General features: G+C 51.7%; 1 protein-coding gene across 3 annotated transcripts in view; it reads right to left on the bottom strand.

Annotated features, from left to right (window-relative positions):
* LOC128902582 (zinc finger and BTB domain-containing protein 7C-like) overlaps positions 1-26703 on the bottom strand; it is a 163495-nt gene that overhangs the window by 115376 nt on the left and 21416 nt on the right. The window contains exon 2 of one of the 3 annotated variants that reach the window (XM_054185848.1): positions 20625-20744. The exons of the other annotated variants lie outside the window; for them this stretch is intronic. The gene's annotated coding sequence lies outside the window, so the exon portion shown is untranslated. The remainder of the gene's footprint in view (positions 1-20624; positions 20745-26703) is intronic. 3 annotated transcript variants of the gene reach the window in all.

The following is a 26703-nucleotide window of genomic DNA, read 5'->3' on the forward strand; positions in this document are numbered from 1 at the left end:
GAGCAAGACAACGCTCTGGGGCTGCTTCTAAGTCTTAAGCCCTGATACCAAGCCATCACTGTCGGAGCACGTTGAGCACAAGGGACCTCACTGCTGAAGATCAGGAGCCCAGCCGAAGACCAGAAGGGATCTCACCATCACCACCATGGTGCAAAGCTCTTCCAGGGGAGATGTAGCCCTTGGAGACAGCAGGATGGGGAACCAGAGCTGCAACCTCAGCACAGGGCTACCCAAAATGGACTTCGAGCCCCACAGGTACCCTGGGGAGAGTCAGTGATCCAAGGAAAGCCAGGGATGGACCTCAGCATCCCCCTCATCGAGCACCACAAGGCAGCCTTGCTTTGCCAAGCGCTGGCTAGATGATTTTTTCCCAGCACAGGAGCTCCAGGAGGATGTTTAAATATTTCAAAGCCACCAGTAAAAGCAGCCACCAGGAAACTACCCAAGCTCCAGCTGCCTCCTCTCCCCCCGCAATCTACCATCAGCAGACACACGCACCAAAGAGTTTTCTATAAAGGGTCTCGGAAAGAATAACGTGCTCAACTCTTATTTGCTTGGGTGGGAGTCAGGCACTTCACGCCATCAGTCCTCTCAGAAATGCCAGCTTTACTGCTACAATGAAAAGGAAATATTTTTCTACACAGGGGTTATAAGATGCTTCCGTGGCGGCCTGCGTGGGCGTGCACTTAACTTATTATCTAAAGGCCCAGATCTGCGAAGATGCGCATAAATCTCTCGACTCCCATGAAAAAACCAGCAAGAACAGCCATAAAATGACCCGAGCACCCAGATCGGACCCCACCCAGACAACGCCGACGCGTGCTACTGAGGTGTAAAAGAGGGAGAAAGAAAAAGAGACGACGCAAAAAATGGTCATTCCACCTCGCGGCCAGTTTGCTTCCGCATCACGTATGTTTTTCTGTGTCAATATAACGCTTGCTAAACTCCGCCTGACTCCTCACCGGTGCGACGGAAGGCGCTGGGGGGGGATGCCGGCCGGGGTTTTCCCACGCTCGCCCTGACGTCCCGCTCTCCCCTCGGGGCAGCGGTAAGAAACCGAGCAGTCGCCCCAACAATCGCGACGATGCCTTTCCCCACCCCTTTTTCTCCTTTCCTTGCCTCCTCCCCACCTTTCCTTGGGTAGATAAAAAAAAAAAAAAAGATAAAAGATCGGCTCGCTGATCTCCGAGCGAGAAGGCGAGGCTGGTTGTGGCAACCAGGGGTTAAAGGAGAGGAAAGCGGGGAGGCAAAAACCTGTGTTACCACGCAACTGGGATGGAGGAGGATGCAGAAAGGAGGTGACACCCTTGCTTGAGGCTTTATTGAGAGACTTGCAGGATGCCCACCCTCACCTCCCACCCTCGGGCAGCAGGAAAAGGCGGCTGCCCCTTACTGCCCCGTTGCTGGATGTGGTTGGAGAAGGCACCAGAGGAAATCGTTTCAGGGAGGAGATCGCCAAGCGCTGACGCACTCTGCATCGCCGCCCCGCTTCCACCGCGGCACTGGAGACCTCTTGGCTCGGTCCACGTCTCCACCAGCAGTGAGGTGAAAGGGGGTTTCGAAGCACGCAGGCGTACGGACGCCCCTTCCACCCCATTGCGACTCAGAGGGGGGCTCCGCGCCAGCTGCAGGGGACAGCCAAACCCCCGAGTGGCACACAGCAAAGATTGCCACCGGCAAACCGTACCTCATTTGGCACAAAATCCCCTGATATAAAGTCAATGCGTTAAAAAAAAAAAAAAAAAAAAAACAAATATGCTGGAACACAGCTGAACCCAAAGCATCCCAGGCCAGCATCCTGCTGCGGCTGCTCCGGCACCGGCAGCTCTCAAAATAAAAATGAGGTTTATTTTTATATTCCTCTTTCTCGTGCAAAGCGATGTTGGTGTATCTACTCCCTTCGACCCTATGAGCACACAAGCGACACCTCATACGCATCGCCTCCGGTTGCCTCCGTGGCTCCTCCATGCGCTTTTTATGCGGGAACAATTAAGCTTTGCTCAACTTTTCCATCAACCCAAGCAGCCCTTAGTCATGTCTAATGAACTAACAAGTTGTCGGGTTATTTTTTTATTTTTTTTTTTTAAATCTGATTCAAGACTCACGTCTGCCCGGCTCAGACACATGCAAAAGGTTCAACCCCTCCGTGCCTTGCAGTCACACATCAGTCTGGCTGCCTCTTGTCCCTGCTCTGCAGAAGCTGAGTGACTCCAGCAGAAGCCAGACAGCTCGGAATTAGGTCCAGGATTTATCCTAGGAGTGTCTGGCTGTACAGAGGCTGCAGGCACCCCCAGCATTAATTTGTTACAAGCATCCACCCAGAAAGTTTATGTGGTTGGGTGGCAACCACGTCGCACGGCTCCGCCGCCACCAGCTTCACCAGTGTCTAATACCACTGCAGGTGTTTCCTCCCTCAAGTCATCAGTAGGGTCTCCAGCAAGACATTTATTCTCAAGAAACCTGAGGGGTTCCATATTCTTCCTAGCCCTCCATCAAATTTGAACCTCAGCCACCACACCGTTCAAGAATTACTGGAGGGACACGCGGACAGGGAGAACCACGTCTCAGATTTCTTTCCTTGAAAGGCAGGTTAAAAAACGGTACGTGCCTTCACGGATTCAATCAATCAATCGAACACGCAATCAATGCAAACATGGCACGTTAGCATAATGCTAACAGACTTAACCCGCTCCCTTTGCCACTCCGAGCCACCGAAATAACCATCAGGAAAATGTTAGTCTAGATCAACCGAGGCAAAGCCACCAAGCTGAGCTTTTCTTTTCTTGTCACCCTTTCTTTTACTACCTTGGGCTACCTGAAGACTCGGGAAAGAGCCGCTGAGCTCGGATCCACAGAGACAATTTTGCAGTCGCAGTGGTTAGGGATTCACTTGGAGCTTCGAGTGTTGAACCCGATGCCCATGAGGATGCTTTACAGTAGAAGACGCTGGAGGTTGCCTCAGACAGGTTCATCCTCTGCTGGCAGAGTGGAATCCAGCCCTTCATTAACGACCTGCGGCTATATTGGAAACATCAGGGTATGAACCGGAATAACTCAAGAAGCACCGGCCAAAAAAGAGACAACCATCGCATGACGCGCCGCGCAACCTGACAAAACTCAGCATCTGGGGAAAACAGCTTGAATTTCACCTCCTTCCTCTGCCTTACACCAATTTTACCCCACTCTGATCCTCTCCCCCTCCCTCTCTCTCCAGCCCGCAGCGTGCGGCGACTGTAATTACGGTTCGCCACGGTGCCGCCCAGCCACACCACCTCCAGGTACTTCACTTCTTTTAATCTTGCTTCATGTTTCAGCGCCGGCAGCCCACTCGTAACGTCTGCTACTCTTCTTCCATCACCCTCCAATTCATCAATAGCCATGTCAGGCTTTGACCTCCAATTTTCGAACCGCTCAGCTAAACCACTCTGTGCCACCGGCCCCGTTCCTGCCTTTGTTAGAAACGAGGGGGGAGCCTCATTTGCTTTCTTATTTGATCATCGCTTCACTTCTGTGGTGTGCACTCTGCTTCCCCGTCTCGGAAACCCATCAACCAGCCCCGTTCAAGACTGGCGCTGGGGCCGTTGTTACCTTTAACGAGAGGAAATTATAGTTAATGCTTAATTTTAATTCCCCCCCCACCTCCTCCTTTAATTTATTTATTTTTTTTTTAAATGGCTTTCCCAGAAAAAGCAGCTTCGGCAGAGCGTTGCCACCTGAATGCTAATGAACGTCGAAGGGACTCGGCGTGTCTGCCTCCCTGCCAGACATCAAATTGATTTTCAAATTGCTTTGATGACATAAGGTGGTCGCACAGTTTGGACCCGTGTGATTACCTGAGCGTTTATCTCAGTAGGTTTTTCTACTCGCCTGCTTTAAAATAAGCCAGGCTGCTGGACTGGACCTTCACGATGGAGGTTGTGGTCCCCTGGGGCTGTTGCCAGCCCACCGAGCCCTGCCTGAATGTGGATAATTTGGATATTGCTCCTGGCTGAGCTCCAGCAAACAAGAGCGCGGAGGTCAGTTCGCAGCTGAACCTCAACTACATCTTCTGCCCTTTGCTTCTGGAGGACAAAACCTCCCCAGAGAGGTGGGAGATGCCCCATCCCTGGAAACATTCCAGGTCAGGCTGGACGGGGCTCTGAGCAACCTGGTCTGGTTGAAGATGTCCCTGCTCATGGCAGGGGGGTTGGACTAGATGGCCTTGAAAGGTCCCTTCCAACCCAAACCATTCTGTGGTTCTAAAACGTGGATGGTTCACTGCTAGGAAAGGGTCTTGGGTATCTAACGAAATTACAAAATAAATTTCTCTCGGGGAAATTAGGCTTCAGTGTATGGGCCAGGAGAGCATCCGACCTAGTGGCTTATGTTCTCTCCTTGGCCAAAAACGTGAGGATGAGGAAGGAAGGGCAATCAGGGAGCTAGAGGATGTGCTGAGGAGCCAGGAGGTCCCCATGGAGAAATATCAGTGCTCAGGCACACTCGACCCTCCTTCCAAAACACTCATCTTCTGAGTGGATGCTGGATGGGAAGGAGGTGCGGCTGACAGAAGGGAAACGTGATTTAGTGATGGCTGAGACCTCTCCTCCATGAACAAAGACCCAGACCGAGAAGGGGAGGAGAACACAGCCTGCCAAATGGAAATCTGAGCGTCGCATCGGGCCAAGCGCTGGTTTTAGACCCATGGGGAAGGGCGGCGAAGCAGGGCGGCAAAAAATATGACCCTGCCCCATTTGTAGGATAGGTGGACACCCAGTGATATCATCAAGCTTCAATCCATTGCCTGGTGAGCAAAGACCAGGTCAACAACTTTTCCCCGGCCAGGGGGACGCGAGATGACCACTGCGCCAGCTGGTAGTAAGAACTCGAAACAAAAATAAAAGGTATAAACGGCCACAGGCTAAATTCGGCCTCCGAATCGACACGGGGTGAGCCTGGGATAAGGGGCAGAGCCTGGGATAAGGGGGAGTGAAGGGAAATACAAACCACTCGCATTAACCCGCGGGTAACATAAGCCACGGCCCCAAAGATAGTATTTCTCCTATTCCCACGCACGGCTGTATCTCGGTACGCGCCAACAGCTGGAACGCGAGAGGCTGGAGTGCAATTTATGGAGTGCTTTGTGACCCGGAGGGATGAGGGGGAACAGCAGGATAGTCTTTATTATTACTAGTTAACATTAAAAGGAGCAGGGCTCGGCGGCGGTTTACATTTCTGGGGCACCTTTCATCTCCAAAAGATAACAGAAGCATCCCACAAAACAAGGCGAGGGGGGGGTGAGCCAAAGCCTCACCACTCGCTCTACCCGGGTTGATATAGAGAGAGATATATACATATATCAGGGAGCGGAGAAATTCAAATCACCTCCCTTTGAGCGCAGCCATTTCCAGTGTCGGAAAACACCCTTCTCCCGCAGTGCTCTGAAGCCCTGCCGGGCCCACGTGAAGAAATAATCGGCATTTCGCAGCGTTTCCCCTCTCTGTTTCGTACCGCCACGCAGGCACCCCCCCCCGGCATTTGCACTATATAAAGAAAAAAAAAAAAAAAAATCACAGGCACCCTAAATAGACTCGAGGATGGGTTGTTTGGGGGGTTTTTTTCAGCCAGACAAGCTAGCGTTCCTTCAGCACGCGCACCGCTACGTTTGGACAAGGATAACAAAGACACGGGTTGCAAGGGAAAGCTCCGAGCACCCTGAAGACACCGACTGGGTGCCCAAAGCTGACGGACGGAAGATACCAGCTTCCACGAGCGCTTCCCGCCTGCCCGCAGGTGTGTGGGAGGAGGACGTTCCTCTTCAGATGATACCTGGGGAGATTCTGCCCTTGGATTCTGCCCCTCTGCTCCGCTCTGGGGACACCCCCCTGCAGCGCTGCCTCCAGCTCCGGGGCCACCAACAGCAGAAGGACACGGAGCTGTTGGAGCGGGGCCAGAGGAGGCCCCGGAGATGCTGGGAGGGCTGGAGCCCCTCTGCTGGGAGGACAGGCTGAGAGAGCTGGGGGGGTTCAGCCTGGAGAAGAGAAGGCTCCGCGGAGACCCTTATTGTGGCCGTTTCCGTACTTCAAGTGGGGCTTAGAAGAAAGATGGGGACAAACTTTTTAGAAGGGCCTGTTGCGACAGGACAAGGCCTAATCATTTTAAACTAAAAAAAAGGGGAGATTCAGAGTAGGTAGAAGAAATGTTTTACACTGAGGGTGGTGAGCCCCTGGCCCAGGTTGCCCAGAGAGGTGGGAGATGCCCCATCCCTGGAAACGTTCCAGGCCAGCTTGGATGTGGCTCTGAGCAACTTGGTCTAGTTGAAGATGTCCCTGCTCACGGCAGGGGGTTGGACTGGGTGACCTTTGAAGGTCCCTCCCCAACCCAAATCGTTCTGTGATTCTACGGTATCTGTCCCCACCGTGCAAAGCGGAGACGTTTCCCCACCAGCAACCACTTGCAAACCCCGGTCCAGCAGGTACTTGCACAAACCAGCCCCAGGGTGGCAATTCAACGTATTTGCTAGATTAGGACCACACCAGCTAAAGGAAAAAGAAGAACCACCACATCGAGCAGGTATATTTTCACACCGTGGGCCTCCCAGATCACTTCTAGACCCTATCAAAAGTTCGCCGCCGCCGAAAATCTCCTCGCCGCCGAAAATGAATTTTTTTGCCTTGCACCCCGCAGCAAAGAGAGCTACAAGTCGCCTTTTCCAGACACGGTTGTTTCCCGCATGAGTAACAGAAAACGTGTTTCCCCACATATGGGCAGCCATCTGAAAGCCCTGCTACAACCAAGGCGTAGGCAGAACCAAGGAAATGTTTGGTGACATTTCCCTATTGCCGTCTCGCTGTTAAATGAGCTTCAAAAAAAAATAAAAAAAATAAAAAAAAATCTTGCTTTGGTGCTAGTTAAATCCGTTTCGAAAGCATAAAAACCCTCCAGAGCTCAGCAGCAAAGATTGAAGCAAATTGGGTAAAAGAGAAATTGGGAGAAGAGAAAATATAAACTTAAGCATCGTCGTCCCCCCCCCGCGCCCCCCCCCACCTCCTCCAATGCCTTGCTGTTAGCAATTAAAAAGAAACAAAAGCCATGGGGATGCTGCCATCACCCTGCACATGGGTTATTCCCAAACCTCGGCTTTGGATGACAGCTACTAGACCCACGCTGTGCAAAATGTTCCTCCAGAGGTTTGCGACCTCCATCTCGCACGTCGCGGCGTTGACAGCTCCGAGTCGCCAGCGGGCATTGGGATACTCCAGCGATTCCAGCGGGATCGCTCAAACCCTTCCCCGCATCCCCACCTCCTCCGACTTGTTTTTGGGATGCATTTTGGAAGCTTCGCCTGCTGGTTAGGGTAAAGGAAGTCGACGTGTCCGCCCCTGCCCTCCAACGTCCTCAGCTCCTCCGTTGGGGGACGCAAAAAGCCCTCCACTATTTCGGCAAGCCCGGGCTGCTCATCATCTGATAACACGACAGGGAATTGCAGCCCCCCCCTCCAGATTGCCAAAGGATGATTTAAAGAGGGGGCGGGGGGAGGGGGGAAGAGCACAAAGGGTTTCATACTCCAATTTGGAAATTCAGCAGCATTTTTCAGAGCCATTTCTGGCCAACCCTATTAGATCTATTTTAGTGTTATTTTTTTTTCATCTCATCTGTTTCCTTCCTATTGAATATCAAACCAGGGGGGAAGCAGGGTTTCCTCCAGAACCCAGAATAAAATTAGTAGGAGCTCACTCAGATGCTAAACTCTTTTTTTTTTTTTTTCTTACTGATTCCTCTAACGGAGGGGAATGACTGCGGTAACGAGGAGCCGAAGACGGGAATGAGCCAGGGAGCTGATCCTCAAAGATCAATTAAGCCTCTCGCATCCCTCATTTTGATGATGGGCTCCGGCAGGCAGCACGATCCATCTCCTCCCCAAAACGCTAAGGAAAGAGCATGTGTTATTGCCTGCAAAGAGGATACGTCAAGACCAATGGCTTCCTGCAGTCCCCAGGGTGAGCAAGGCCTCGCTCCACCACCGGATGGGGGGTAACGAGCAGGTTACCAGCAGGTAACGAGTCCCACCAAAGGAAAACATGTCTTCCATCACCAAGCCACCTGCTGAGCCTACCCTCCATAAAAAGGAGCATCGACTTGAAAAAAATCACGGAGTTTCCTTTTAGGTGCGTAGGAAGATGGTGGTAGGAGAAGACGGACAACGCAGCAGCTTAGAACCACAGAATGGTTTGGGTTGGAAGGGACCTTTCAAGGCCATCTAGTCCAACCCGCCCCTGCCATGAGCAGGGACATCTTCAACTAGACCAGGTTGCTCAGAGCCCCGTCCAACCTGGCCTGGAATGTTTCCAGGGATGGGGCATCTCCCACCTCTCTGAGTTTGGTGGGCTCAGCTAGGATGAAGCTCCACGAGCTGCGGTGCCACCTCCCCAAGGTGCCTCATCACCTCCTCCAACCCCACAGTGATCCTGCAATACACTTTTTCCACCGGGATATTCAGGGCTTTACCGTGAAGCCCAGGACAGCCGACGTGGTCTGGGATGCTGCATTGGGTACCGTGAGCACCCTTACAGCCCTGCCATGAAATTCGGTATTTAGGATCATCAGATGTTAAGGGGATTTTTTACGTATTCCCGCATGGGTTTTCAATCAGTGGTTTTCACCATTTCCCAAACAGGGCCCCCCGGGAGCTAAAAGGGGGTGAATAATAATTTTTTTTTTTTTTTTTTTAATCCAGTGACATTTCCTATTTGTGCTAAAAGTAGGAGGAAAACGGATTGGGTCAATGAGAAACAGATTTGAGGGGAAGGGAAAGGGGTTCACCAACACTGAGGGGGGGAAAAAAAAAAAAAAAAAAAAAAGAATTTACCACCCCTCCATGTTTTGTTTGAATCGAAACAAAATGTCTTCGTTCACTTCCAAGTCTTGTTTAACCTTTCCTCCTTCTAACTGCAAACTGTCATTTCCAAACAAAAAAAAAAAAAAAAAAAAAAAAAAAGTTGAAAAGCTTCACTGAGAAGATGTCAAAAAAGAAACGTTTTGGCATTTCCAAAATGACACATTTCATTTTGACATTTCAAATGAAATGCCTGGACATTAAAAATAAATTAACTCCCCCTGGGGATTTTGAACATATCCAGTTGCCAAATTCAACTTAAGCTTATGAATAGTCCAGGCTTTCCCAAATTCAGCTTTTGAATGAATTTAACGCTGGAAGTTCAGTTCAGTTTTGATCCAGACTGCGATGCCGAGACCCTGCGATGCCCTTGCACATGATCCTCCGCTCCGCATTCCCCAAACTTCATCTCCGGCCAACAGCTCAAGTCTAGAAATATTTACACCTTGTGAAAATATTAATATATGAAGAGAATGGCTTAGCCTATGACCCGACAACAGCCTCTCAAATTATTTTAACATGTGCTTCACTCCTAATATACTGCTGTCATTCACGGGGATTAATGGTCGTTATTAATCACCCCATTCGAAGGCACGGAAGAAAACCATCGCCCCATGCGCAAGACAGAGGGGGCATTATTTATTTGCTAGCGCTAACGTATAATAAAAACAATTTCTCAGTAGATTTCTCCTCACACACGCAGACGACCACGTCAAGCCATGAGTGATTTGCAAAGGCTTCGGGAGGCACGACAAAACCAGCTGGCAATGACAAACCAAGGTTATTGTCTCGCAACCCCTCTTCAGATGAGTAATACTCGTGCGGCTAACAATATCCATCAACCAAAGGCCTTGGTGAAGGGTTTTTGGGGACACGAGAGCCGTCACACCCATCCTTGCTTTCCACTAGGCTGGTGGTGGGACTCTGCAGAGCCCCCACGCCAGCTGCAACGCTCGCCAGGAACTCGGGCTGTCCAACGCGGCGGAGCTGCCTGCAACCATCATTCTAGAAGACACCACGCTCACTGGTTTCAAGCCAGCTTGGAGAGACGGTGGCTAAAGGAAAAGCTGCACCACGAGGCTTTAATCCATCGCCGTTCTGGTGTGACCTCCCTGGGTGACCGATAGACCGAAGCGTTCTCGAGTCGGTCAAGGCCAGGAGAACCTGTCCCCAAGCAGCATGAGCAAGGTACCAACTTTTTCCAACGGCGAGAAATCTGAATAGAGAGTCCCCTGCCGTTATTCCCGTTTTGCATGATAGTTAAGGGGGGGCATTTTTCCTGGGTTTTTGTTTTTGGTTTTTTGGGTTTTGTTTTTTTATTTTTTTAACGCTGTAATTCGCCCAGACTGAAAGCACTTAGCACCAAAGACAAAGCTGAGAGACAGGACGGACAACCAACCTGCCTAGAACAGATGACAAACTTTCACTCTCCTGGATTTCTACAGGGTCTAACCCAAAATATCCTTGCAGCCTTCATCCAGACCCTGAAGAGGGCTACAGGAGGTCCGAATAGACCCCCTTCTCCTCCAGCGCGAGCTTTGCATTGAACCGCACACTAAAGAATAACTTACGTGTTTATACGCCTTGCTCGCCCAGCACGGCGCTTTGTAGGCTGGAGGCTCAAGTTCCTTCTTCTGATTCACTCCTCGGAGCGAGTCAAACCGTTCATTTGAACTCGAATCCGCATGAGGCGCGGAACAGCTCAGGCTTCGGCTCAATGCCAACTGCACTCCCATTGTCCATCATATAAAAGCAGGCATCCCGGCACGGTCACGGGAGGTATGAAATACAGAAGAAGACAAAACACTGCTTTTACGAGACAGCTGCAGGAAAAAGAATTAATGCAGTAGAAAAGAAAAAAAAAAAAACACACAACGTAGATCTGCATTTTGCTTTTCTCTCCTGTTGTCCTTTCTCTGGATCCCTTTACCTCTTCTCTTTTTGAGGTTAGGGACAGGAGGAGAACAAGCCTCTTCACATCCAGCCTTTTCTCAGCTCTCCACATATTTTTGTATTTAATCCATGCCCTTCTGTAGATTTTTAACTGCTGGTTCCTGAAGCTCAGCCAGCATCCCTTATTAAATGAAGCTGGCTCTTCACCTGCTGAACTATGAACAGCAAAAATATTAAAAAGCAACCTTACGGAAAATACACAGCTCCTAGGAATACTCCTAAAGAGGCTGCGCCTTTTCTCAAGGCTCCTAAGCTGAAAACCTCTTGGTATAAAGTCAGATGGGGGCTTTTCTGCAAGAAGAATCCTCCAGGTGAAACCCAAGGCAGGGAAGGAAACGCTCTGGAGCGTGCCAGCGCGTGTTAATCCTGGGCCAATGCACTAAGGTGGCATCTCCAAGACTTGGTGCACATGCATTCTTCCAGGCAAGATGCGTTCCTTGACTCTTTCCTGCAAGAACGAGTCCTGGCCTCCTTGATTGGCATGGCTAGTAATTTCGGTAACTACTTTCCTCCCATAAAAGTTCCCTGTCATTCCAGGTGAGCGGAGAGCATCCTCTGCCTCCTACCGCACGCGGCGTTTTCTCCCACCGATACCAGGTTCAGAAACATCCCGTGCAGGAGGAGCGACTTACCCAAAGGAGTAAAGGCAAGGAAGAGCTCCAGGCTTTGGGAAAGGGGTTCCTGGATACACCTTCTGAGATTTCAGACGTTATAGAAACGTACTTTCTTGTAAGCCGTTTCTGATGAGCTCTGTTCAAGATTACATCCAAAGAGCGGCAGCCCCCGGAGTATAATAGAGTACAAATGGGCTCTAATAAGGTATTTGGCTGTTCCATTAGTATTAATCCACTCCGCAGCTAAATTGTGGGAGGCTCATGACAACTCTCTCTTTTCCCCCACTCTATCAGTCAAAGGTCTTCGGCAATTTGCATCCAAACAAAAGCGCTTTGTGAATAACGGGATCTTGCGCGGGAGTATAATTCTATCACCTCATTCGAGCAATTTTAGCCAAATTGCGCTTCCTCTTTGAAGAGCCGCCATTGGTGAGGAGAGATTGCTCGGCGGAACTGCACATGCAACAGAAATGGGAATTTTCGACTTCCACAACCCGTTTTTTTCTGCCATTTACTTCCAAAATACCTGCTGCCTGTCAGAACGATGCTTCTCCTTTGTCAGAGCCTATAACCATCACTCAAAGCCCGCAGTATCTCACAAGGCTTCAGGGGAAAACGAGTGGAAAAACTCCCAGGGTAGATATCCAAAGCTTTCCTTTGAGAAGAGGGAGTGGATTAACTGAAAGAAAGATAAATAAACTCTAAGGTCCCAGCTCACCGCTGGTTGGAGAGGGTGCGAATCCCAACGCAGAGCCGAGGTCACCCCCGCGGCATCTCTCTGAAGGCAGCGGGATTATCGCTGTGGGAAATACTGAGCGTGCATTAGGCTGTGGGGAAGAGGGTTCTAATCACTAAATTGACAGGGGGCAAACCAGTCACTAAGATGAAGGTGGGACAGCCCTAGGGCTGTTTGGTGAAGAGGAAAACCAAGAAACAGTCACCCCGGGTCCGCGTCCCGTTGCTTGCCCACCGTTCCATGCCTGTATCCATCATCTGTGTTTGCCTGAATCATCTCACAAGGTGAGCTCTTCAGGATGCTGACTGCATTTTGCTCCATGCACAGCCTGTAGTTCGCCGAGCCCGGAGTCCTAGCTACTGCCAGGACGTAATCTCCGGCAAAGAGGTGGGCCTCCCATCTTCTATCTCCTTCCCACCTCAAAATTTAACACCGGTTCTTCTCCGCTTCAAGCCACTGTATCTCAAGTCAGTCAACGCAATCCCATTCCACTGTTATCACAAGCGCCGGCACGAGCGAGCCATAAAAAGAAAGGAAAAATAGAGCCAGAGGTGGAGAAAGATCCTGAAGGACAACCCCATCCAGCATATATCTGAGACAAGCACCATTTGTATGCCTCTAGACATGAGATCTCTGCCAGCTGAACAAGGGACACGCCAAATGACGGGCTTTTAAGGGCAAAAAAGAGGGGGAAAAACCCACGGCCGCGATTCAAGCAGCTACTTTGCAAGCTGCTTAAGACAGATTAAAACATAAGGGTAGCTTCTCGGCTGGCCTCTGCCTGCAGTAGGCCAGCAACAGATTTGAACGAGACCTTGGTTGCGTTTGAGGTCTGAGCCATGTCGTCGCTGAAAGACACAGCACACACCGCCCCGGACACCCTTCGCCTCTCCTGGTTACTAAATTTACTAGAAAGGTTAAGCAAAGCCGCGCTTCCCCAGCAATAAAACCCTTCTCCGATGGCATCACTGGAGACCCCACTCCCGCATTAATTCAGAGGCTGCCCATTACCTATTAATTAGAGGACACTATTATGCAAATAATGAAAATTAATTAAGCCCCCACTTATTAATCTAAAACAGTCTCTTCCCTGCCGTTCTCTAATATACCCCAGGCAAGTGGCTACAATTTTTTTTTTTTTTTTTAAATCATAAAAGTGACAACCTATGAGCTGACACTTCTGGAAAGGAGGTCTTTAATATCGAAATAAAATAAAATAAAGTAAAACAGCCCTGTCTCCTGAGCGGGCCAGCAATAACGAGATGTTAGCCCCATCTCCCCCAGCCTGCTGGGTTCAGAGAGATGGGAGGTTTCCTTCCCAGAAACCTCATCCTTCTCCAAGGAGGCTGCTTCTCCCCATTGGGAACCGACAGTCTTAGACGTTTCTCTGAGCAGCCCACCACCGTTGACCCTGACGCAGCAGCAGTTGGCTTGCCCACAGCCCAGAGGGACAGAGGGACCTGCTATGGGGCATCAGGAGGCTCCAGTTATCACTGCAAGTGCGGACCGATGAGACCGGCTCTGTGGGCAGCACGCTGGAGGGCTCCTGCCACCAGGAACGATCCCAAGGAGCAGAAGAGGGGTAATTCATGCCTCATTTCACTACGGGCATTTTGGTTTGGTTGCCTTCTTTTCTAAACCCATTACGACCTCATGAATGAATTTACTTTCTGAATTTCTTCGCAGTTTCTTCATTAAAGCTGATTGCTGCTATTCAAAACCAACAAATAAACGCTTCAGCACCTTCCTAAGGCTCATTTCCTGCAGGACCCATACCTGCATCAGCTCAGGTCTCACCGGCTGAACACTAGGTCCAGGACTTGAACGTCCAGGCAGATGTTTGCAGACTTGAGACCATTTCTGGGAGTCTTTTGAAGGTGGCAATGTCCAAGTTTGCCACTTGTATTTCCTGGATGAAAAGGTGTAGCTCTTCCTGAGCAATCCTAGTCAACAGATAGAGGAAAGCAGTCATACTGATGTTGCTCCATCTACAGTCCTCCTCTCTGCCCCACACAAGATCTCCTGCACAGAGAGGATCCCAACAGGGGTCTCATAATGGCTCAGTGACAGCCCTGACAGCTACCAGATGCTCTCATCAGTGAACATGAGGAACACGACCTCAGCCACGGGATGAGGACGGCAGGTCGCCCTCAGCGAGGATGAAGAGCGTCACCAGACTGAACGTCACCTTTGCACCTTGGAGGAGCAGATACAGGGGACAAATCACCAGGAAGCCAGGAGGGCTCTGAGCTCATGCCAGAGCCAAGGGCACGGCAAACGCCATGACATCATTCAAATGTGTTCATATTTTAAGCACAAGTCCTCTGCATGCCAGTTTTCTATCTCATTTTCACACCTATCGCTCCAAGTTTCATGCAGGGATTAATGAGCGTGCAGCTCAAAGACGTAAGGCCTCCTCAAGGCACAATTTAATGAGAGGACTTTACCAGACTTCTCTGATGTCTGCGCTCATCCCAGATAACTAAATCTCCAGGCCCAGGGGCTGGTGCGCAGGTCACTCGGAACCACTGAAGGTCCACCCTGCCCGGCTTACAGATGGAAGGCTCCTTCAGAAACCCCTCCTGGGCTAGAAGAAACAGGTCCCTGACCCTGGACAACCAGCACGGCAGAGTTCTGCAGGGCGGTGAGCCCCCAGGTGAAAGGACCCTCAGGTGGATAGGCTGGTTGAAGGCGCACAGCTTGACCAAGCAAGATCTAAGGATTGACATTTGCCATAAGGAAGACAAGAAACGGAACACAGAGAAGGGAGAGTGAAGACATGGGGACCAACTCCATCTCCACACAAAACTTAAGCAACGGTCCTGTGTCCCTCTGGGAATGGTCTCAGGGTTGGATGTGGCATCTTACAAGAGGGTGAGCTGAGGAAGGCACTGAACCATCATTTGGGGGTGTTCGGCGTATTCCACGTTAACCCATCCAGGGGACGGTCCTGGAGCAGGATGCCCGTGGCATGGTCTGCTCCAAGCTGAAGTCCCGGGTTATCCTGGAAGCTATTTCATTTCCTCTTCGGACCCAAAGTACCCACATGGGAAATCAGCGGGCAGTAGCTCACCCGGTGATTACTCCCTGTGGATCAGCGTTTAGATGAACAAGTCATCCGCTGTGCCAGACCTGAGCCACAGGGACGTGCTCTGAACTTGGAGCCTCTCTCACGCCAACTCAGGAATTCAAATCTAATCCCCTTCACCCGCCCCACCACACAATTCCAGCCAAATCTCATAAACCCCCTGATTTTAACGGCTCACTGCAACGTCACCGGGGTCTCACTGCCAGGTCTGTACCCTTCCTCCTCCTCCTGGAGCCCACCTCGTTTCCCCACCCGCGCAGCTCAACCTTTAAGCAACCACAGCTTAAAGGTTACAATACCCTCAGGAGCCTTCCTACATCCATGCCCCGATCAGCTCGCCAGGGTGAAGGGCCGCATGGCGGAGAGAGCATAACTGCATCCCTCTTCTTTCTTCTCCGACGGCCGGACGTCTGTGCTCCCTGACAGCGACGCGTCTTTGCGGGCAGCGCCTCCTAAACATCAGCCTTCACCCCAACCTCCCGAAGCACGGCACCTCCTCCGACTGCCAGGTGCGTTTTCTTGCTCGCGCGTGTTTTACGTTACGCCGCAGACCCGCGACGCGACTCCGAGACAATTTTTTTAAGAGCTTTGCTTAACTGCCATTGCCGCAAACCGTCCTTCGGCTCCCGTTTTCCCCCCTCTCCCTTGCATTTCTTTTCCCCACCAGACAGGGTGCTGCCTGGTCCCTGCAAAGCCAGGGCACGGCACGCAGGGCTGGGCGCGCTCTACATCACCGCGACGACGTCATCGGCCGCCAACGCGGAGGACAGGAGGCTAGACGCCTTGTTTTGCAGTTCTTGACGTGACTCAGAACAGCCTGGGAATTACGCTTGGAATAAGTGATTAAAAACCCTGACTACTCCTCCATTACCATGCACGGGCGACGCTCCCAGCAGCGCCGATCGCAGCTGCGCCCTTGTAAATGAGAGCAAAATTAGGGATGCTGCCTGGTGAGGATGACTTACACCAGGCAGGACCGAGAGCTGAGACTCCTCCAGACTGTTCCCTCGTAACCTGGGATAAACCCTGGGTGTGCGGAGATGGGAATAAGGGCTTGGAAAACCCATGGATGGGAGGGGAACCACCCAGCCTGTATTTAACGATGTTCTGAACCCCAGCACGCTGCCATCTCCTGTGAAAAACCTTCTCCAAGATGCCAGCCTCCTCCGGGTCAGTATTGGTACCTATTTGGAGAAACCTTCACAGGCACTTTGAAATGGAGGTGCCCAGACCCTTGATCATATTTTACGTCTACGTCAAGCATTAAAATATGAAGCTTGGATTTCCTTGGGAGGGAGGGAAGGAATCCTGGTGGGAAGAAGGAAACAGGATCTCGGTGGAAGAAATGGAGAGCCGAGGAAGGGTTTCAAGGGGAAAAGCTGAGGGCTTTTGACTAAAAGCAAAAATTATACCAACAACCACTTGTTCAGATGCTCTCCTGGGGATTTGGGGCCCTTGAAATGCCAACATGAAACTGGCAGCCACTTGGCTGCATCAGAGCCCAGGCACGCCGACCCTCAGAAGACCAAGGGGGAAGTCAACGCCGGGGCTTTGGCTTCTCCCAGCGAGTGCCAGGCGCAGCTCCGAGCCCAAAGGAGGGTGCTGCAGCCCTTCGTGAACAAGCCTGAGAAGAGTCGAAGGAGAAGGGGTGTCCAGCAGCATCGCCTGCCTGCGGGCATCACCTGGCAGAGCAAGGAGAACAAGGAACGAGCCAGGGCTGCTCTGGACCTCGCTGCCAGAGCACTTACTGGCCACGCTGGTTTTGCTCTCTGCAACAGAAAACCTGCCCCAATATGAGTTTAAACGCATTGAAGTGGCTACGGGCGATGGCAGCACAGGAACAAGCTCGCCTCCCGCTCAGCCGCCCATGCTTTGGAGCGGCCACCTCCACCCGCAGGTGATCAAAGAGCCCGAGCACCAGAGGGACCTGCAGGACACACCCTCAGCGATCTGTGATCGTTAGTACACGGGACATCAATCAACTTTACAAATCGCTAACACAAGGGGCAGATGGCAAATTCCCCTCTATTTTTTCTGGGAAGCTCCACATTGTTGCAGCCCCGTCTTTCCAGGTGCCTCGCAGAGCTCCCAGAGCCTGGGAGAAAAGTATCATCTCTGCTCCCCCAGCTGGGAAAAAAAAAATAATGTGGGAATTCAATTAGCAGATAAACACGCTTAAGCCTATGTGCACGGGTGGTCCCACATGGGATTAACTCATGGGCTTCATATCTGAGGACCAGGTCCACAGGGCTTCCAGCCCTTATTTAGGTACCCGTCAAAATCACGTTCACGTATCTTGGTCTACGGCGATTTGACCAAGGTCACACACCGAGTCTGAGCCGAACTCTCAGCATGGAAGCCACAGTCACTAAGAAATGAATCGTGAAGATCCCACAGAGGTCTTAAAAGGGAGAATAAAACCTCTCTCCCTCTCAGATCTAAACCACTTTGCATTAATCCGAGGCCGTTCTGCTCTAAAACATCAACCCACCCATCAAGCAGCTGGATCTCGAGCCTTGCCTTTTTGCTCATTAGCCAAAATTACCACTAACGCAAAATTCAGTTCAAGCCTCCCAGCAGATGCGGCTGAGCTGTGTGCTCCTCCCTCGTCCTGCCCAGTCCATACCCCACGTCCTCTCTCTCTCTGGAGCCGTTCCTGCTGGAACAAGCTGGATTGTACGCGATGATGCTACTGTATCTGGTGGGATGGACGCTCCTCGGCTATAGTCTGGCTTAACTGGGTGACCAGCAGTCTAAGGCTCCCCATCTCTTTTTCACTGCTAAAATACTCTTTCACTGACCTCTTCCTTCCAGCTGGTTATCCCACCCATGCAAATTCATCGCTGCCTTCTATAAAGTTTGCAAAGGTCAAAACAGCAAACTTTGGGGTCCCTTGTATTTGAGAAGACAGAGGAAAATCCAAGCCATCTGTTATTTTGAACTCCGCATGTATTTTAGAATAGAATCATCGAACGCGTTGGGTTGGAAGGGACCTTTAAAGGTCATCTAGTCCAACCTCCCTGCAGTAAGCAGGGACGTCTTCCACTAGATCATGTTGCTCAGAGCCTCATCAAGCCTGGCCTTGAACGCCTCCAGGGATGAGGCCTCCACCACCTCCCTGAGCAACCCGGGCCAGTGTCTCACCACCCTCCTTTTGTGCAAGTTTCACGAGGCAGCAATCTAAAAGTTTGGTTAGTGCAAACCAGGGTCATTTCACTGCAGACCTTCTGATGTCTCCCTCCTTAAGGAGGTGGAAGATCTTAAGAACCCCAACTTGCAGCCTGCTGGCTTTGGGCCTCGGCTGAATCTTGTATCATTACGATTCACTGCCCGTATTACAGAGAGGTCCAGAGACATAGCCAAGAGGGCATATTATCATGCTAGGCAAGCTACTAATGTTCAACCTGCAACATCAAAGACAATCCCTGCCCTGAAAAAGCAAAGAGATGTTCCACAGACAAGGCAGTGGCAACACCAAACCTGGAGTGACTCGTCGTGGTCACCCAGGCAGGTAGTGGCCGAGCCAGGGAAACACCCAGGCGTCCCCCCAGGGGAACCCCACCTCCCGGGACAAATTGCAGTCCTCAACATCAGCTTTTTGCTACCTGTCCTCGCCTTACTTTCTCCCCCATGTTGAGCTGTGGGTAGATACCTGTTCTGCAGCAAGCATGGAGATCAGCAGGGTTCCCAGCTGCAGACAAGAGCTGACCACTGCCAGGACCCAGTGGGAATCATAGAATCATTGCATGGTTTGGGTTGGAAGGGACCTTTCAAGGCCATCTAGTCCAACCCCCCTGCCATGAGCAGGGACATCTTCCACTAGATCAGGTCGCTCAGAGCCCTGTCCAACCTGGCCTGGAATGTTTCCAGGGATGGGGCAGCTCCCACCTCCCTGGGCAACCTGGGCCAGTATCTCACCACCCTCAGCATAAAAAAAAAAAAATCTCTTCCTTAAATCTAGTCTGAGGAAGTGATGGGACATGTCCCCTGAGCAGCAGCTTCCCCGATGACAAGGCTTGCCCAAACCTTGCAGAGCTGCCAGGGCAGATACGGCCAAAGCCCCAAACCCTCTTGCTTATGGATGTCCAGCACCCCACCCTTCCCTGCCTGCTCTGGCTCGCAGGCAGCTGCCTTCCCTCACCCTCCAACTCACCATCCACCACTTCCTTCTCCCTCCCCAGCTTCCCCTTTTCTTTGCTACCGACATTCCTCATCCCTGCGTATCTGCTGATCCCAGAGCCACCCCACCTTTATGCCCAGAAGGAAGCCCAGCCCCACGCCATCTCTTCAAAGATGGCTTCACATTCAGGCCTCCCTCCTCGTACCCCTGCCTTCCTCAACCCTCCTTAGCTCATGTCCTCAATGGCCGCTCCTCTGCCAGAAGAAAACCTGTGTGAGGGTTAATCATCACCAGGCACCTCTGAGACCAACGCAGACAAGCACCGAGCTGCCCGACATCCTGCGCAAGTCAATCGATGCAAATATTGCCTGTGGAGCAACAAGAATCCCATGACCAAGTACCACTGGGCCTCGGGCAAAGCATGGAAGAGGAGCCCAGTGCAGCCCAAAGCCCACCACTGGAGCCCTTCTCAGACAGGGAAGACTCATCCTTGAGTAGAAGGGATGGGGAACACACCAATGTCTTGTCTACCATCCCCTACAAGCCAAGCTGATCTCAGCAAGCTCCAGCATGCAGCAAAAGGATGCACAACAGTCTTTGCTTTGGGGTGATGGTCCGACAGAGTAAAACGTCCACAAGTGTGCTCGCATGTCCATAAGTGTACTTGTACGCGCACTCACGGGGAGCTGGAAGGGCAGCCACCTCGCTGCCCATGTCCGCATGCTTCAGGGCAGCCCTGCATCAAGCGTCACCGCACAATCCTGCCTCCAAAGAGCTGTGGTGATGTTGCTTCGTCACCACGTCAGGTTAACGCCAACATCACGTTATTTCCTCCCCGCAGTGCAGCACTGTCTCTGCAGGCCTGAACTAACACCACCTGCCTCTCTGTTGTCCCGTTGTGCAACCATCTCCCCCCCCAGACTCATCCCATCTCCAACATCGAGCACAGTCCCGCCTGGATATAAATCCAAACCAACTCCAACATCTCCCATCGCTCGATCCTGCCTTTCCACTTGGGCCCCACAAAATGGACGATAGCCTTGAAATAATGACTATAATTACAGTTTGGTAGGTCTTAAATGTAGCAGAGAAAGACAGCGCTCCTCTTCACGACATTCCTGGTATACGACATAACACAACACATGACCCAAGGAAGGTCGGCAGAGCTGGACGTAAATGTTTTAATATGGCCGGGACTTCTCAGTGCTTACTGTCTACTGCCAAAAAATTGGGCTGCTCACCAAGCTTGCATCGCCACCCAGGCACGCATCCTCATCTGCCGCACACGAGGAGTCCTCCAAAATCCACCTGCTCTTATGAATACTTCTGGCTTTCCACTAGAAGAGGGCTACGTTCCTTTTCTATTTAAAAAAAAAAAAAAAAAAGAAAAGAAAAATGAAAGAGTGGACAAGCAGTTAGGAATTTCTGAGGTTTGACGGCCCATAATCAGAGACGAACTCGACTGAAATAGAAGTTGTCTTCGCAGGAAACAAACCCCCGAACGGCTCTCCATTCATTTTTAGCAAGCAAACCAGGTGAGCGCAGCCAACCGCTAGTTATCCTCTGACTCACGGGAAACAGCACCCGAAAACGCATGCTTTGCCCACAGCTCTGGAGGACTAAAAAAAAAAAAAAACAAAATAAAAAAATACTCAAGCGATTTGAGGCAAGTTTTGAGGCTTGCAAACGTCATGTGAAACGCAGGATTCAGATAACCAGGAGCGCCGGGGCTGAGGTCAGGCTGCTGCCGAGCACCTGCACTTAGTAATGCATCATTGACCGAATTCTGCTCGGGGCAACAAAGCCCCGCAGACGTCACCGGCTGCACAGTCTGCCCCAGTAACCCGTAATTTCTCCGTAATCAGAAGCAACGGGGTGAGAGCTTTAGTGGCCATACATAATGCATGTCTCCTGGCATCGCCGGGGAAGCGGGAGATGAGCGCCACAGCCGGCAGGGCCGGCCGCAACGCCAAAAAACTGGCCGCTCGAATAACCAAGAAGAGCTCCAAATGCCCCTACGATCCCGAAGGCAGTTGGGAGCGTATCCTCCCCTCTCTTGCCCAGCGGCAACGCGTGGCTGGTTTCACCGGGGCTGGGATCTATGTGCAGGGGGACCGAGCCAACTGCTGCCCCTTGGCGCGGACGAGGGCCGAGCATCTTGCTCGCGCGCATCCCCTCTCTGTCACGCAGTATGAAAACGGCTTTTTAAGTAGGTCGTCAGCTGTAACGACCATTAAACACTCCGGGTATGACGCGTCCCACGCTCAAAGGTCTCCATGGTACTTTGAGAGCACCCTATGCAATGGCTCCCTTCCAGCCTGCTACTTTCCTTCCCGTTCCCACTGCCAGGCCACCATCGACCTCCTCTTCATCATCTCAACCAGTTTCCTGCCATCCAGCCTCCAGTGCCTTCCCCCAGTTGCCGGATCTAGTCTTCATCCCAGCTGTGACCCTCCCTCCTTATCCCCAGATCCAGGGAAGCTGCTTTTATCCCCCCTTTTCCCTCTATTTCCCCTTGCGTGTTCTTCCCCAGCCCACCCTGAGCCCTTGGTCCTTCCCTAAAAATCCCAGTAAGTTTTGCACATCCCTGGAAACCCTTGAAAGCATCCAACACCAAGTTTTACACAATCCCAAAAGGCTCTTCTCCCTAAAACCCATCACAAACCCACTCCACTGGGAACAATCACACCCTTTTGCTTGCGTGGCTTTCAGGAAAGAGATTTCCTCCCCTGGACGGGTTTCACTCCAGGACCAAGTCTCCTCCACACGCACGATCACACCTCCACCAAGTTCCTCTGCTGGCACAAGAGCCGGACAGGGAGCACGCACGGGGGAGTCCCCCCTCCTTTTTATATCAAAAAGACGCAGGACTTGGACCAGAAACCATCCTCCTGGCCTGGTCCAGCCTCCTCCTGCCTACCCGGGGCACCAACTGCGACGCCACCACGTCACGCTTTGCTCTCTTGGCCACACCGCGGTGAAGGAGAAGCTGCTGCTCCTTCAAAAGGTCCCCATTGCGTTAAACCAAGGATGGTCACGGCAGCTGCGACCCAAGGGGCAGCAAGAACCATCTGCTAGAAAAGGGCAGGGAAGAAGCCAAACTGCCAGAAACGGGGGTTAGATCCTGCTGCCGCCAAAATATCTGCGTTTCCCTGGGAGGAGGACTCTCCACCCGGCACCGGGGAGCGCGATCACATAAATATCAGCCCCGATGGAACTGCGCAGGGCATGACGTTTACCACCAGGATGTAACCTTTGAGTACACCTCCTGCGAGCGATTAGCGCCGAGCACACTCCGTGCCATTCAGCCAACACCGATGATCAGATTAAGCCACGACAGAGCCAATGACTAAAAAAAAAAAAAAGCGCAAACGCAGCACGCGGAGAGCACCAGGAGGTGCTTCCCAGCCCGACCACGAGCAAAGAGCGGCGGTGGGAAGGAAGGAGAGCATCAAGGTTTGAGTTCGCTTAAGCGAAGCGGACCAGGCAATCGACATGGAGCAACGTTTGCTACAGCAAATCCTGGAAATAAAGCAAGGGAAAGCTCTTCCGACAAGCTCCTCCGGCTGTAAGGCTCAGCACATCTGGGGAAGGTTGGCAGACAGCGAGTTGAAGAGACGAGGGCAGACGGCAGGCAAGCGTCAACAGCAGCACAAATTGGGACCCATCAGAAGAATCTCTGCGAGAACCGGTTTCCTACAGAAAACCGCGTCTCTTAACAACAGTCCTCTCGGCACCGAGAGCTTTTAATGCTGGCTCAGGAGATCGGTTTTCAAAAATTTCACTAAAAATTGAGGTTTGCTGTCGGAGAGGAAGACTGATGTATCTCGAGCCTGGCTAAGAATACATCTATCTGCTCAGAAGATGGGAAACCAGACCCTTCCCAGGCCACCAACCCAGCATCGCTTCCATTTTCCATTGCTCTGCTCTGAACCCATGAAACTTGGCAGACGTCAGCCACCTCTTCCGCAAATCCCAGCCCAGCTCACCCGAGCTGCAGCAACTGGTGAACCCCATGCATCGACTGGGGTGCAAAACCCCGGAACGAGCTCGGTCGGATCGTGTGTGGTTGCTTGTCTGGTTTACATAAACGACTGATGGGGCCCCAAGGAGTAGAAGGGGATTTCAGAGAGAAAAACAAAACAAAAACCAAAAAACAAAACCAAAAAAACCCCATCGACAGACTTTCAGCTTGAATAATCTTCACCGGGCTGCCACTACCACCAGCTAAGGACCTTCTCCTAGGCTACGGGGCCACCACTAGCTCTTCCCTCACATGTTCCTCACCGGCCTCAAGACCAGAGAGGTTTACAGACACAACCATCTCTGGTTCCCCAGCAAAGATATGAGCTTTGGGAAGTGCACCCCGCAGCAACTTGTCCAGAAGACCTGTGTCCTTCTCCCCGCTCCACGTCCCAGGGTACCACCAGCACCCAACACGCACAAAATACAGCCTCGAGTCCAAAAAAATATACCATTATCTAAACCCTCCATCCCACCCCCCTACACACACACAGCAGGTCGCACAGATCCCTCTTCGGGGCACGTTTGGTACCAGGCTATAGAGAGTTAAACTTTACGGCCCCCAAAATAACATTTTAAACCCAAAAAAAAGGAGGCGGAGGGGAGGGACAACGTGCCATCTCCCAAGCAGTGTGCGCTCCTATATTCGGGGAAATCTCACCTGAATTCTTATATAAAGCAACCCAAGTCCCCAGGCGTGCCAGGAAAATTAAAACAAAAACTAAGAAAAGGAAAATAAGAGCCAAGAAAATGAAAATAAAAGCTACCTCCCGCAATCCGACGGTCCCCGGGTCAGTTGCTGTACGTCCTCGGGAGTTTTGGGGGGGGACACCTCCGCATCAGCAAAGAATCGACCGTATCGAAACGACTGCGCCCCATCTTCTGCCGGCAAACGCTCCGGCGGGTGGTTTTTTTTTTTTTTTTTTCTCCTACAGCGGTTTGACTCAGAGGTCTGGCCAGACTCGCAGCTCTCAAATTCGTTTAATAAATCATCTCCTCACCACGCCCAGAAGCAAAAGGCAAATCTGTGTCTCCCAGGCACCTGCCGATTGGACTAACGTGCCTCTTGCTAATTACCCCGCGAGGAAGAGTACGGCTCGAGTGACGTGTTTATGAAGATAAATATTTTAACTTCACAGTTAGCGCTGTAAACTCGTTCCAGCCGGAGAGTCTCTTAAGTTGATTCCAGGAGAAAATGCCTTGATAATTAAATTTTTTTTTTTTTTTTTTTTTTTTTTAAAGGCTATGAAATATTAATTCGGGTGAAATAAGCAGCGTGTCTTTCAGGTGCAATTAGTAGCTGCTGGTGGAGGGGGGAGGAAAAAAAAAAAAAAAAAAAAAAAAAAAAATCTCGCTGGTGAAGCCCAGGGAAGGGATGGGAGTGTTTTCTCCCCTCGGCAGAGGGAATGCAGCGCTCTGCCCTATCTAATCTCACTATAGCAACGGGAAGACCTTGGCAACCCCGATCTTTACAGTTATTAAGACGGGAGCGGGAAGAGTCGGAAGCACAGCGCAGAGGGATGCTCGGCCGAGAAGCTGACCCGGCTTCCTACCGAGGAAATAAAGCTCCCCCCGCCTCGCTCATGAGGCGATGGAGGGTCCGCCAAGCTCTTGGATGGGTGGTAGTCCAAGGTCGGCTCCCCAAAACTTTCTTGCGGTGCCTTTTTGGAGGGAGAGGTTAGCCACAGGGGAGACAGGCATTTCCCCACCGCACCATCGTCATGCTGCATGGACCTGTTGGAGCGGGGCCAGAGGAGGCCACAAAAACGATCAGGGGGATGGAACACCTCTGCGGTGAGGACAGGCCGAGAGAGTTGGGGGGGTTCAGCCTGGAGAAGAGAAGGCTCCGGGGAGACCTTATTGTGGCCTTCCGGTACTTAAAGGGGACCTAGAAGAAAGATGGGGACAGACTTTTTAGTAGGGCCTGCTGGGATAGGAAAAGGGGTAATGGTTTTAAACCAAAAGCGAGCAGATTCAGACTAGACGCGAGGAAGAAATTCTTCACGCTGAGGGTGGTGAGACCCTGGCCCAGGTTGCCCAGAGGGGTGGGAGATGCCCCATCCCTGGAAACATTCCAGGCCAGGTTGGACGGGGCTCTGAACAACCTGGTCTAGTGGAAGACGTCCCTGCTCACGGCGGGAGGTTGGACTAGATGGCCTTGAGAGGCCCCTTCCACCCCAAGCCATTCTCTGATTACCCAGCGTCCCAAAAAGAAGAGGCTGCTCTCGGGACCAGGGGCCAAGTCTGCAGTTGGCTGCTCTCCCTCAGCCCCACCGATCTCAGCCCCAGCTTCAGCCATGAAGACGTGCCCAGACCGTACGGGGACAAGAAGGCTCCCCCGTGACTGCCACCCAGCCTGGGGCTGCCAGCAACCTGCGGTGATGCCACCTCAGTGCCTCCGGAGATGGCTCGCTCGCGGCTCTCGCCAGGATGATTCACTCCCAAATGCAAAGGTGCAGAGCCCTCGGATCAGCTTGTTGCAAAATATTACATCTTGGCGACGGCCTGGCCAAGAGCCACTTTGGTCCTGGGCTCCTAGACAGTGGGGACAGCCACCAACTCCTGGCCATAGCTTGGTCCCACCCGGACAGAGCAGTATTTGCTGTAAATCTTCTCCCCTGTCAGAGAGGGACAGCTCACTAAGACCTCCCTACGCCACCTGATAAAAGGGAGACTTAAAAGCTGCTGAGATCTCCACAACCAGACCCTGCAGCTCACAGACCAGCCCTGAACATCTCCCATCTACCTGCTGCACCACCTCACCGTGACAGCCACTCACCAGAACTGACTCAGGGAGGACTGGCTGGGGACCCTGCAAAGCTAAATTATTACTACTACTACTATTCACACTGGTAGTAGCATAATAATAATCCATACTAAACTTTCAAGGTAGCACGAGATAACTTTTTTGGTGGCAGAACATGTGTTTATCTCTAGCACCTCTCTTCTCGGCACCTTGAAGTCCCAGGACCACATTCCTTCCACCAGTCCTTCCACAATCATGGTTTCCACCCAAATTCAGCTATTTCTTTCCTTCCGGCACCTGGATTAGCCCAAAGACATTTCTCCACCACACTGGCCCACAACCCGACCCTGCTGTAGGTGCATGTCCTCAACCCGCGGCAGCCAGGACAGCCCTTTGGTGCTCTGCACTACCTTTTGCTCCCCACCAAGACTCTCCTCACCACCAAAGTCCCCAGCTGACTCCTGACCACATTCCTCGTGATCCCAGCTTTAACTCCTCCAGGGCTTTACCAGCATTACAATATAAATTAGACAACCGGGACAATTCCAGAT

Source organism: Rissa tridactyla, chromosome Z, assembly GCF_028500815.1.
Source record: "Rissa tridactyla isolate bRisTri1 chromosome Z, bRisTri1.patW.cur.20221130, whole genome shotgun sequence".
In the NCBI taxonomy this organism is placed as follows: Eukaryota; Metazoa; Chordata; class Aves; order Charadriiformes; family Laridae; genus Rissa; species Rissa tridactyla.